Source organism: Haemaphysalis longicornis, unplaced genomic scaffold (assembly GCF_048455015.1).
Source record: "Haemaphysalis longicornis isolate Haplotype H1 unplaced genomic scaffold, Haemaphysalis longicornis Haplotype H1 scaffold_3, whole genome shotgun sequence".
In the NCBI taxonomy this organism is placed as follows: Eukaryota; Metazoa; Arthropoda; class Arachnida; order Ixodida; family Ixodidae; genus Haemaphysalis; species Haemaphysalis longicornis.
In genome coordinates, this window is record NW_027526335.1 from 38,522,571 (window position 1) to 38,534,835 (window position 12,265).

Genomic DNA, 12,265 nt, shown 5'->3' on the forward strand with positions numbered 1-12,265 from the left:
GATTAAGGTGCCGTCGAAGTACAGAAAAAGCAAAAGGTAGAAAAAATATACTGTTACAATCAATTGTCTCGATATAGCAAGCCCAAACCGTGCAGTACGTGCTCCAACAAAATTTTTGCATCCTTGTCTGCGGTGCTCTATACGTATAGCTCAGAGGATGCAACAAGCGTCAGTTAGCCCAATAATATTCTGCACGGTGATGTCCGCTCTAGCAGCACTGGGGGCCATACGGACGAACAAAAAGCCAAGGGTAGACAATGTTTCATGTTATCTAATCTGCGCCATCTGGGAGTCACAAGGGAGGGTTAGCAATGCGCTGGAGGTCCCTTTGAATGTGGCCCCACTCTCTAATGTTGTTAGTGGCGAAGCGAGCTCACAAAAGGAGATGTGGAAGGGATGAGAAAGCGGACAAAATCAAGCCTGCAGCCACAAATCACTTGGTGTTCAGCAAAGGGGAAGAGCGAGGTTATGCAATGATGTCAGGTGCAGGTAGTATCGAACACGGCCTTTCATAATATCCTCCAGTCCTCCCGTATGTTATATTTCCTTTCCTTGGAGAATGGGGAGGATCGCTCAAAATTTCTTTGTGAAACGGTAAGGTTGTTCGGGTAATAAGAGTGTCCATCTAATTGAGTCATACATTTACTTCAAATGCATTCAGAATACAGGTTTCAGTCAGAAAAAATTTCACCATCTTCCGGTAGGGGAACCCTGAGTAGTATGAGAAGAACCCATGGGGTCGACTTAAGTCGACTGCGTTTAGGTTGTCCGCAGACATCACGCTCACCTCATCTACGATCAAGCATTTCACGTTGCGGAAGGCCACGCGGAAGGTGTTCAACTCGCTGGCGCTGAGGCCTCCGTCCTTGTTGGGGCCGGTGGTCTTCCAAAAGAGCTCGAAAGCCGCTTGCACCATGGTTCCTCCCACTGCCACAGCCGCCTTTCCGGTGCTCGCGCAGATGACGAACGCGTTGTAGGCGGTGTTGTTGCCGGTGTTGCTGTACCGGTTGTAGAGGTCCATGGCAAGCCGGAGGACGAACGTCTTGCCATAACCGGCCGATCCGGCGAAGAAGAACCGTAACGGAGGTGCTGATGGCCTCGTCTGGCGGTGGATGATCTCGCGCAGTAGCTGATGTTGTTCCGTGGTTGTCATTCTCATCACGTTGTAGTATTCGTCCCGGTCCATGATGTCCTGGCGCTTGCGAACGGCCGCGCACGGACTCGCGTGTTTGATCAGGCGCGCCAAGTCTTGGCTCGGGATGAGGTCGGCGGCTTTGTGTTCCGGGTGGACGATCACGCCAGGAGGAGGTGCTGCTCCTTCTTCTTCTTGTTCTCCTTGTTGTGCCCTCTTCTCCGCGGCGCTGTACGCGGCGCTGACACTGGCGTTGCAGGTGGCGTTACCGGCGGCGTTGCCAGTGGCGTGCGTTGCGGGAGGAGGTTCCCCTACGGGAAGATGACGACGGTGGTTGAACACGAAGCTATCTCGTGACGGGTTCTTTGGTTGGCCAATCCCTAGGGGCATCCTGCCACAATCATCATCAGCGGTGCCTGGTCAGGCATGCGCAGTGGGGGTGTGGACGCCTCCACCATAAGCTGCTTCGCATCTAGTAACTTCACTTAAAATATAGCTTGTTCCACTGCTTTGACGGGAGTATGCTTTGAAAGATCAGTAATGGTTCTTTTAGGTTGCACAAAGCAGAATGCGAATAGATTTGAATGAATTAAGTTTTGTTTAATATTGTCCCGTGACATTACCGCCAGCAGTTTCTTCGTCGTCGTCGTCGTCACTGCTCTTTGTAATGGCGCTGTAGGGTTTATCCCATGTCCCGTGATATTACCCCCCGGTCAAGGGCGACCATCCCGGTCGAAGCTGCGGCGCGATGAAGATGTTGATTCCGATGAGCAATGCGGCAAAATGCATGCCAAACAGCGTGTCCCTCCCAGCTTCGTCGTCGTCGCAGATGCCCGTGCGGGACGCTACACGCCGCTGCCGTCTTCGTCTTCTTTGATGAGGTAACATAACCCTATCCTTGAAGGCGACTGTCCCGGTCGAAGCCGCAGCAGGATGATGAGCTCGGTGAAGATGAACGATGTGATGAGAATATACAGTGAAGAAGCTCTTGCCAACACGGATGTAAGTGATGGGTTTGGTGAGCAATGTCTTGCAGCAGCGACGTCCGCAAAGCAATGATGAACCGGTGAGGGCTTGTAACCACGTCGGACCACAGGGCTGGGGACACGTCGTCGTCGTCTGGTCACAGGTCGGGTCTTGGCGGCTCGGGATCGGCTCGTCACGGGCTGGGGACACGGGGCGGGGGACGTCGTCGAGTGCTTGTAGCGGCTGGGCTGCCCGATGCGGTTCACGCACGCTAGATGTGTCCGCCGATGCTGATGAGCTTCGAAGCTGGGGCCAGGACGGGGATGACGAACCCGCACACTACACCAAATGTAACGTGGTGGCAGAGCAGATGAGACGATCAATGAAGAAGGTGAACAATCTATTTACAGTATTTACATGGCGGCGGTCAGACAGCCAGCGCAGAGTCCGCCAGCAGTTTTTTCGTCGTCGTCGTCGCTGGTCTTTCTAATGGCGCTGTGGGGTTTATCACCTATATGTCCCGTGACAATATCTATATCGCAGTGTCACATGGCATTGTTCCATCTACTCCATTGCGGGTTAAATGGGTACCTGCCTTTTTTGAGCACAACCATATTTGTTTAAATACGGGCAGTGAAATGTAGCTTAGGTTTTCATTCCCGTTTCCCTTTCTCCTTTCCTGGCAGTCCCCACGACAGGTACTACAGATTACCCCTGCACCAAGTTTCTCCGATTCACAACAGTCAAGAAAAACAAGTACCAAGTTCCTACCGTCGAGCAACCCTAAGAACCCTCCCCCCAAATCTCATTGTTTAAGCGTGATTTTTCTGAACAGGCCAATCGCCAATACGGTAGGTACTCCGCAAGCCATGCTCAAATGAATTACAGCTCCCCTTTCCCCTAAATGCTCCTTCCGACCGCATAATGTACGGGCTGACGTGAATCTGTTACGGTCTTGTTCCTATTTTTCCACCCAACGCAATGACCTCAATATTCCGTCTCATCTTCTAAGTCAATAATTTTAGAGGCTAGGCCCCTTAGGGACTCGGGCTGTGGGCGTCTCCTGCCGTCGTCGACGTTTCATGTAGCCACGGCACTAAAACACCGGTACACTTGATTTTCAACACCTCGAGCTAGAACGTAACGCGTACTAAGAGAACCCACCAGGACACCTGTTTTCAATGATTGATTGATTGAAGGGTTTAACGCGCCGACGCAACGCAGGCGATGAGGCGCGCCGTAGTGGAGGGCTCGGGATTAATTTTGACCACCTGGGTATCTTTAACGTGCACCGAAATCTCGTACACATGGGCGTTTTTGCTTTCGCCTCCATCAGAAAAGCGGCCGCCGCGGCCGGGAATCGAACCCGCGACCTCGTGCCTGTTTTCAATGCCCTACGCTGGAGCGCTTCGATCGTGCTTCAACGACCCGAAACTTTTACAGCAAAGCTGTATACCTATCCACCACAGCGGTTTAATTTCCATGGGCAAAACCGCCAAGGCGCCAAAAATACGCTTATACACTGCATGCTTCGCCCCTCCCCAGGTTTAAGGTTAGAGGAGATGGCCCGAGATATTTTCGTCAGACGAGCATTTCCTGCATACAATAAGACGTTTTTCGCTTAAGAGACCCAGCACGAGTGGCGCCACTGGAAGCCAACTGAAGATTCATGGAGGCCGTTACTTAATCCTCCTATTCATGTAGAGCGTCCCATAACCGTTCGCCCATCCGAACGTCGACCGCCCCTCTTATTAATAAAAAAAGTACTAATTCTACTACTTTGCTGACTTTACTTTGTTCACTACTCACATGCGGAACATTGGAATAGTGCCGCAAACTAAGCATTAGGTTTGTTTATGATTTCTTTTTACTGTCTGGCCACGCCCGGCTGTGTTATCTGTGTCCCAAGCGAAGCGCGTGTTCCATTCTTTATTTTTATACTGCACGGGTTATCTCATTCTGATACGGTGAGCGCTTCACGCTAACGTCACTAGCCCCGAATAATCTTTTTTGATCTACCTCTTTGATCTACAATGTTCTTGACGTAAATCGACGGTTTGAGAAACACTCGTGCCGAAAGATAAAAGCCTGCACAGGAGACGCCGCGGTATCCGAATCGCCGACGCTCGCCCGCACACGTCACTTTGTTGACTGCTGCTTCGCCGCCTGTGTATTCTTTGAGGTGTTAGGGGAGCGCAAGTTCGCTCCAATAAACGTGTTTTCATTCAAGACAACTGCGTAGTCTTTGGCTTCGTGGCAATAGAGAAACCTAATGGCGGACAGCCTTGAACAAAACCTTTCGTGCATTGAGCGCACAGAAAGCAATAACAAGGACAAAAATAACATGTAAAACATTCACCTTTTATGCGTATTGGATGTTTATTTAATATTTTTTACCTCAGCTGTATTTTTCAAACCGGTAAGTATGGCGCATAAGACTGGTACAACAACCAAAATTTTGTATTGCATTTCAAATTTTCATGATAAAGTGTTTTTTTGAGACACGTGAGCTCAGCAAAGATAGTGAAATGTCGAATAGCGAAATGTGCAAAAAATGCAATTTCTGTGGTTCTATACTCACGGTTTCTGCACAGCAATTTATATCAATACTGTGTGGGCATGGCTTTTCACAAAAGCTAGCGGAAATTTATCTTACACTCAAAATTTGTCAACATTAGAATGACAGGATAAGCTTGCCGGTTTTTGTGGTAGTAGACGTACGAACCATCTCAGGAGATTCACTTTCATAAAAAATTTAGGCATCAGGCGACAACAAGAGAAAAAATAGTGAATTGACAAGTATCTTCGTGGTACACGGTGTTCCAGAAGAAGTTCACTCTTTTTTCACTGAGAAGACGCAGGAAGAGGCACGAAAGATTGCACTCTGTAAAAAATTTCTTATCTAATGATTTTATGTGCCGTTACCGAGAAAAAGACAATATATGAGTTTGTGATTTTTTACCTCTTAAAGTAGTGTCCGTACGAAATATAGCTTCACTTTCTTAAAATATAATGTAATATATGGTATAACACAACGTTTTTTTTAATGTCTAAACAATAAATTTTTCTTCTTTATTATTTTTTACAAAACTGAAGCGGGTTTGCTAAACTTTTATCATGCTGCGAGGGTTGCTGCTTAAGGCAATTTTACGGCACGCTCCGTTTATTCCAACCATTATTTTTTATGTTGATAATATGTGTAGGTATTTTTATCAGTTTAGGTATGCCGTAACCGCGGACAAAGTCAGGCCAGTACGGCAACTCAGCTTCATCATCGGTGTGGTGAAATAAAAACCTAAATTGTTGTTGCGGAAAAAACGTGCGCTAAATTCAGATTTAAAATTGCCATTCAACGCAAAGTTAAAGACAAAAAGCGGTTAGTGTGTTTAGAGCTATACCGCGGTACAACGCGACAACAAAGGTCACAGAAAATCAGACGATGCCTCAGAGCATAATAGCTGTTATCGCGCTTATTCCAAGTGTTAAGATGTGGGTCAGGATTTTCTCGCCAAAAGCGGGCTTCTTAGGGTTGTGTTCCAGCGACTCTTTTTTTTATGTCGTTGTGCCCGGTAAGAGACAAACGACTTTTCCTTCCTTACAAAGACGAGAGGCTGGCTTTGTATTTGCGAATGGCGAGATCCCCTGAGGAATGCCGGTGCAAATCGGGTGCGACAAAGCGGGCCCAATCTCCTGGGCACAAATTGCTGACAGCTTTCGTTATCGCTGCAGGGCTTTCTGTCGCTGAGTAGGCGAGGCGAAAGGCTTTTACCCGGGAATATTGTTAGTATCCAAGCAAAGCTAGTTCCGCACAATTTGTGAAAACAAAGCACAAAGCTGGAACAAGGGAAGCAAAAATATCTGCAGTGAAACTCAATAACAAAGACGATAACTGCGCGATGTCCAGAAAACAGTAAAACTAGAAGGACTAAAAGGCTTGCGGTAAAAAAACTTTGCCCAAGGGTATAAACAGGTTTAGTTGGCTTGCGATGGAGCAATGAGTACGCGCTTCACAATAATGGAAAAAAAGTACACGCTTCAGTAAAATAAAGGTAACCCTTGTGCACATAAAGCTTGATACCAGGAGCGACGACTTAACAACAGTACGCCCTTGTGTTCTTTCCTTTACTCTAATATCGCGAATAAAATTGGATAATGAAGTTCCGCACGCCGCCGTTATGAGGAGCAGGGCTAAACGGTGTGTTACATTGTAGGGTTCAGCAAGTTTTAGAATAATAGTGATTACAAAAAAACACTCTCACACATTTTTTTTGGAAAAGTCACATAATTCATTGTCGATTTCAGTGTGTAAGCGGCTAATACTATCGCAAAAGTTTCATTTCGCGTGCCACTTGGTCAGCCAGAAATATTTGCCGCAAGCGCGGGTGGAAAAAGCCCTGATAAATTTGATCTCGCTTTTTTACATAAATACTTTTTGTAGTCGGCTAGCTATGATGTATTTTCAGCGCACTGCAGTCTCCTCAAACTGCTAGTTTTTTTTTTTTTTTTTTTTTTTTTTTGTTCAGTGGCAGGTAGTTGGTTTTGGCTCCGTAGGCTTTACTTAAAGCTTTTTAACATGAAAGGGTTTTATGCCCGGGTACACAAAGATCTGACTGACGTCATATTCGTCACGGAAGTGACGTCGTCAGAAAAAAGGCACTTGACGCGGCGGCGCCCGGATTCGAGCTCACGACTCTCTCGCCAGAACGGGAGGTACGTGGCCATACGTGGCGCTCTGCCCACTGCGCTGTGAATAGAGACGTGGAGAAGCCCTACGATTGCGCCTTACGCCCTTCACTACAAGTCATTCAGATGGGGCTAACATTTGGCAGTGGCGAAGGGAAGTAGCGCATCACGACGCTAATGAGCGCCGACAGTTGGCGCCCCGATGCCAGCGCCTACGTGTACGGGGGATGCGGGTGAATTGAGGCGCTCTCCACTATCGCGTTGTTCGCATGACCATTATGTGTTTCAAGCTGCTGTTTCTGTGTATGTCATTTTTGGGTTTGTTGTCCCGGAATAAACATGTTATTTTTTGTTTCTTGCGTGTCGGCGTCACTTCGTCTGGGGGGGTCAGGTTCGCGAACCCTTCGCACGTGAAGGAGGTTCAAAGACCTTCAACTGCTCCTGTGAAGGCACCTTTAACTTTCGTGTTTTACCGATTCATATGAATGAGGGATCAACCACAATTTTATAACCGATCACAGCCACCACAGACGTAGCTAATTGCCTGTTTTACACGATGCCTAATTTACCAAAATCGGTCCAGCAGCTAGGTAATATTACAAAAGCGTCATTGAAAGAGAAAGGGCGTCCGAATACTGTTTCGGTCAGAGGTAAAATACGTTCGACTACCGCTCCCCACTTTCCTAGGCGCCTGTCAACCGTCCAGAGACGAGGCGACAGCTCTGCAAATGGAGACGAATGGCGCTGGCATTCCCCTCACTGGCGAGAGACGGAAGCGTTTGTGGACGCCCACAGGACGCTAGTGACGCCAATCGTGCCGCTCTGTGGGCGCGCCCTTGCATCGATACGCTGTAGGACGTGGCGTCTTGACACGATTACACGCGGCCATGCATTGCCCTTCTAAGACGACCACGATCTTGTTCAACCCTGCTTCGTGAGGCTGAATCCCCATGTGGGCACACAGAGAGAGCATAAAACGTTCGCACACCAAATGCGGAGAAAACAAAAACGGCTATCCAGTTCCTAATTGCTACCCGTTGATGTACTACGGTGGGTATAGAGCTGATGCGTGATAAACAACATCTTCATTTTTTTCTCTTTTTTTTCAAATATCTACCTCAAGTCTTTTCTAAAGCTATGAGCCTCCTACTGATCATTTCTCAAGGAGAACCAATATATTTGGCTGCATAAAACTTAGCCAGACCCAGTGTTTAACTAAATTTAACTAAATCGGTCTGGCTTAACACCGGTTCTCGTTTTGATTTCGCTTTCACAAACAGCACTTTTTTGAGTGCATTGAGGGTGCCTAGGGCCAAAAAAAAACGGAACGTGGGCGAGGAATATAAAGCAAAGAGCGTTGCTTACGACTGATGTCCTTCGGGGTACTGGCTTATGTGGAGATCATGTAGGGGATATCCGCGGAAATCATTTTTGTTTTCAATGAGAGGTCAGGGGCTACAGACCACAATTGCCGTTTTTTCTTGCCAGTACCAGCTGAACCAGCCGTGAACTGTGAACTTCTTCGGTGAAAGCCGCTGTCGCCATCAGGATTTCGAGTGAATTGTGATCGTTTTCTTTGTTAGGAAGCACAGGGTTTAAACGGCCAGTTCGTAGATTGCAGACATCAGCGGCCAAACATTTTCAGATAACAAAAAATGATATGTGAGGAAGCTGAGCCTCCAAATAAGAAGGTCAGTGCGTTATTGTAGTTAGAAAAATATGCCACTGCTTATGCGGCTTGGGGCTGTACAGGCGTTTCAACTTGCCTCTTTGGTTCTTACCGAGAAAGGCTGTACCCCTGAGTCCCAGCCATCAATGATAATAGGATTGAAAAAGCTAACTAGTTCTGCAGAAAACCCAAGCTGTCGCACTCAAGACAAAAAGAAATCTAATTTTGTCTCCCCAGTTGTGGACACCGTAAAATGCCATTTTAGGACATAGCAAAGGGAAATACCGAAATTATAGAATATAAAATGTACAGGTTAGAAAATTTGTGGGCTAAATAGTTATTCAGATAACGTAATGAGCACTTTTCTTTGAAACTTGCCGCCAAGTTTCAAAACGCCTGGAAGAGTTTTTTCCTCACTGAATCGCTCGCTCGCTTGGTAGCTAGCTAGCTAGCCAGATTCATGAATCAATCCCTCGCTCGTTCACTCACTCACTCACTCACTCACTCACTCACTCACTCACTCACTCACTCACTCACTCACTCACTCACTCACTCACTCACTCACTCACTCACTCACTCACTCACTCACTCACTCACTCACTCACTCACTCACTCACTCACTCACTCACTCACTCACTCACTCACTCACTCACTCACTCACTCACTCACTCACTCACTCACTCACTCACTCACTCACTCACTCACTCACTCACTCACTCACTCACACACTTACTCGCCCACTATATCACTCACTTACTGGGTATGAAATAAGAAAACAAAATACGTCATTATTGTGGATAGGGGCGTTTAAGACTTTTGGGGAAAGTCCAGGGATAGAACTGAGGACAAGTTCTTGGATGGAGCTAATCTTGATCTTCTCGTGGGTCTTCTTGGAGGAGGAAAGGAAGATTCATGTGGAGATGGCCTCGGGCCGTGAGTAGCAGACGCATCCTTCTGATCTGCTTGTGCCAGAACAAATTGTGCAATGAGATAAAGGGCGTGAGTGTGAGTTGCTCGAATTGAGAATTGTTGGGTGAAAAAGAATACATGGATGGGGAATGACGAACCTTAAGATATTTTTCCTTGCTTTCGGTAAGGTAAACCGCGGCAGACTTACTGGGGCATGGGTTCAAAACCCTCGGTTCAGGGACCTAACAGATGGAAAGAAATGTTTAATTATCATGATCCTGCATACAACCTATATGTCGTAATGAAACCTGTGTTTACGTATGCGGCCATTACCTCCTCGTACAGCGTTCTCCCTAGACGAGTCATTAAGAAAACCTTGCACCAATCTGTAAACAGCCTAGGCAGGACTTCGACGGATTTGGTGTTCCTTACCAGTAAACCCTTAAGTAGCAAGCTCAGGCATAAAGACCTAGATAAAAGTATAAACAAAATCGGCAATAGATTGAAAAAATGCGAAGAAAGCAAAACCGACAACGACTGCCTCTACTCTAACGGGATTAAGCATGCGTGTGTCGACCCAGCTCCGCCAAAATCCGGGTCTTCATTTTCATAGCTAGCGGGACTCAGGTAATTAACTTGGCTAATTGTCCCACGCAGCGCATACTCGGCTGGGCACAACCAGCAGTGTCGCGTAGTACCAGCAGAGAAGCGGGAAATGCTTTTGCAGCTGCCCGATGAGCCTGTAGTAGTAGCAATATTAACAGTTCCTGGTTGCTGTACGTGTTGTCGCTTCACTAGCAATGCGTGTTTAACCTTTCTATTGCACAGCGCAGACTTCCGGCTTTTTGAGGGAAGGAGTCCAAAAAGGGCAACAAGGATTACATTTTTTTGCGAAGAAATCTTCGCGTTGCGAACTTTTGTATACTGCATTATTTTTACGCAGCAGCAATAAGAAGCACGTACTGGAAAAAAGTATTGATTATTTCACGCTCGTGACAAAAACGCAATTACTGAGGTGGTATTTCTCCTGCCACCCTGATTTCTCTTTCGTTACCTGCGTGGTCGAGAGTAGGAGGCATTTACTTGTTTTTCGATGAACCTGTAATCTCGGATTTGCTGTCTGCCGAAATGGCGTTACTAATAAACTTTGAACACATGTAAAGGAGGAGGTGGAGCAGATTTTTATTAACAGTGAAGTCGAGCGGGTTCATGGGCGGGGTCCTCAGTCCAGGACTCCGTTAGTGCGGCCTGCCGTCTTCGCCCTTTCAGGGAGCCAAAGCTGGGTACTCACGTCTGAGCTGGCAAGCTTCCTCTCCCACGGCTTGTGAGTTCCATTGGCGATTGGGCCAATGCCTCGGTTAGACTGGCGTGCCCAAAACATTTGATAGAGCGCAGCTGGGCTGCCGCTTCGCCTGCAAAGGGGATAGTATAATGTGGGTTGGGTGGTGTGTATACCCGCGTGGGTTGTGGAAATGTGTTAGTTTAACCGTCGAAGGGTGACTGTTTTTTTTTGTTAGCTGGTCGACCGGTGGCGGGAAGGTGCGTCTTGTGAGCCTGTAGTGTTGGGTGATGTCGTTGAATGTGATGAGGGATTGACTGGTCCTCTCATCATCCTCTCGCGGTTCCCGGCGAGGAAGTTGTCGGGCGTGAGTGTGCGCCCCTTGATTGCCCCGAAGGGATGAGTGGGGAGGCATCCAGATAATCTTGATTGCTCTATTTTGGGGGGTTTTGATTCGCGCGGCTATCATCGAAATTCTTCCAGCCATGTACGTTCCACGCGCTGCTTGCGAGTCCGTAATGATAGTCGTGGCTTGGGTCTGCGTTATAGCTAACGCACGTGCCGCTTCTTCTCCTTCGAGGATAGTGGAATTACGAAGGGTTACACTTGCAATGAGAGCAGTGGAAGTGATGACGACGGCTGCTTTGGTGTTTGCGCGAGCGCGTAGTCCGCCGCGTCCGTGAAGACTGTCGTACTCGAGTCGCCGTATTTCCTTTCGAGGGTTAGCGCCCTGGCCGTTTTTCTGCCTTCGTGGTGCTTGGGGCTCATGTTTCTTGGCAGTGGGGGAACTTTTAGCTTGGATCTTATTTCCCAGGGTATGTCTACCACAGTATCTGTTTTTGTTGTAGACACGTATCCTAGGTTTGTGAGGACTTGGTGTCCTGTGGGCGTTGTTCTTGGTCGTGCTTCTTGGGCGCTCAAGTGCGCCTACGTGGGTTCGTCTAGGGGGATAAGTACTCCTAGCGCCATAAGGTAAGTGGTAGAAGTGCTACTCGGAAGTGCGGGGGCTTGTTTGTAGGCGTTGCATATGATGGTGTCGATCTTCCGGCGTTCCGTTTCCAGGAGGGTGGCGTAGGAAGCGACGTATGTTATTCTCAAAATTATGAAGGCTTGGACCAGACGCAGCATCTTCTGTTCGTTCATGCCATGTTTTAGGCTGGCAATGCGGCGGAGCATCCTGACAATTTCGGCGGTGGACGAGTCCAGTTTCTTGATTAGTTGGAATTTTTTTGCAATCGGCGTGATATGTCATGCCAAGTATTTTGATGGTTGCAGTTGGCTGTACCTTGGTCCCATCCAATGTGACATGTGTGCCCGTGATTGTATCCCGGCGGCTTTTTTGCCCTTTGAGAAGCCCCGATTTCTCTGGCGTGCAGGTTAGACCACACCTAATTGTTTAGGCATTGACCACGTTTGCAGCCTGTTGGAGGAGGTCCGTGGTTCCTACCGACCCTTTGCTTACCCAGATAGGGATATCGTCTGCGTAACTGCCTTGCTTGATGTACTAGAATTTGTTAAACTCCTTCAACAGGTTTATCACGGCTATATTTCAAAGTATTCGAGATAAGACAGCGCGTTGCGGCGTATCCCTAGACCTGCATACCAAGGGGTCGGTTCGGAGGTCACC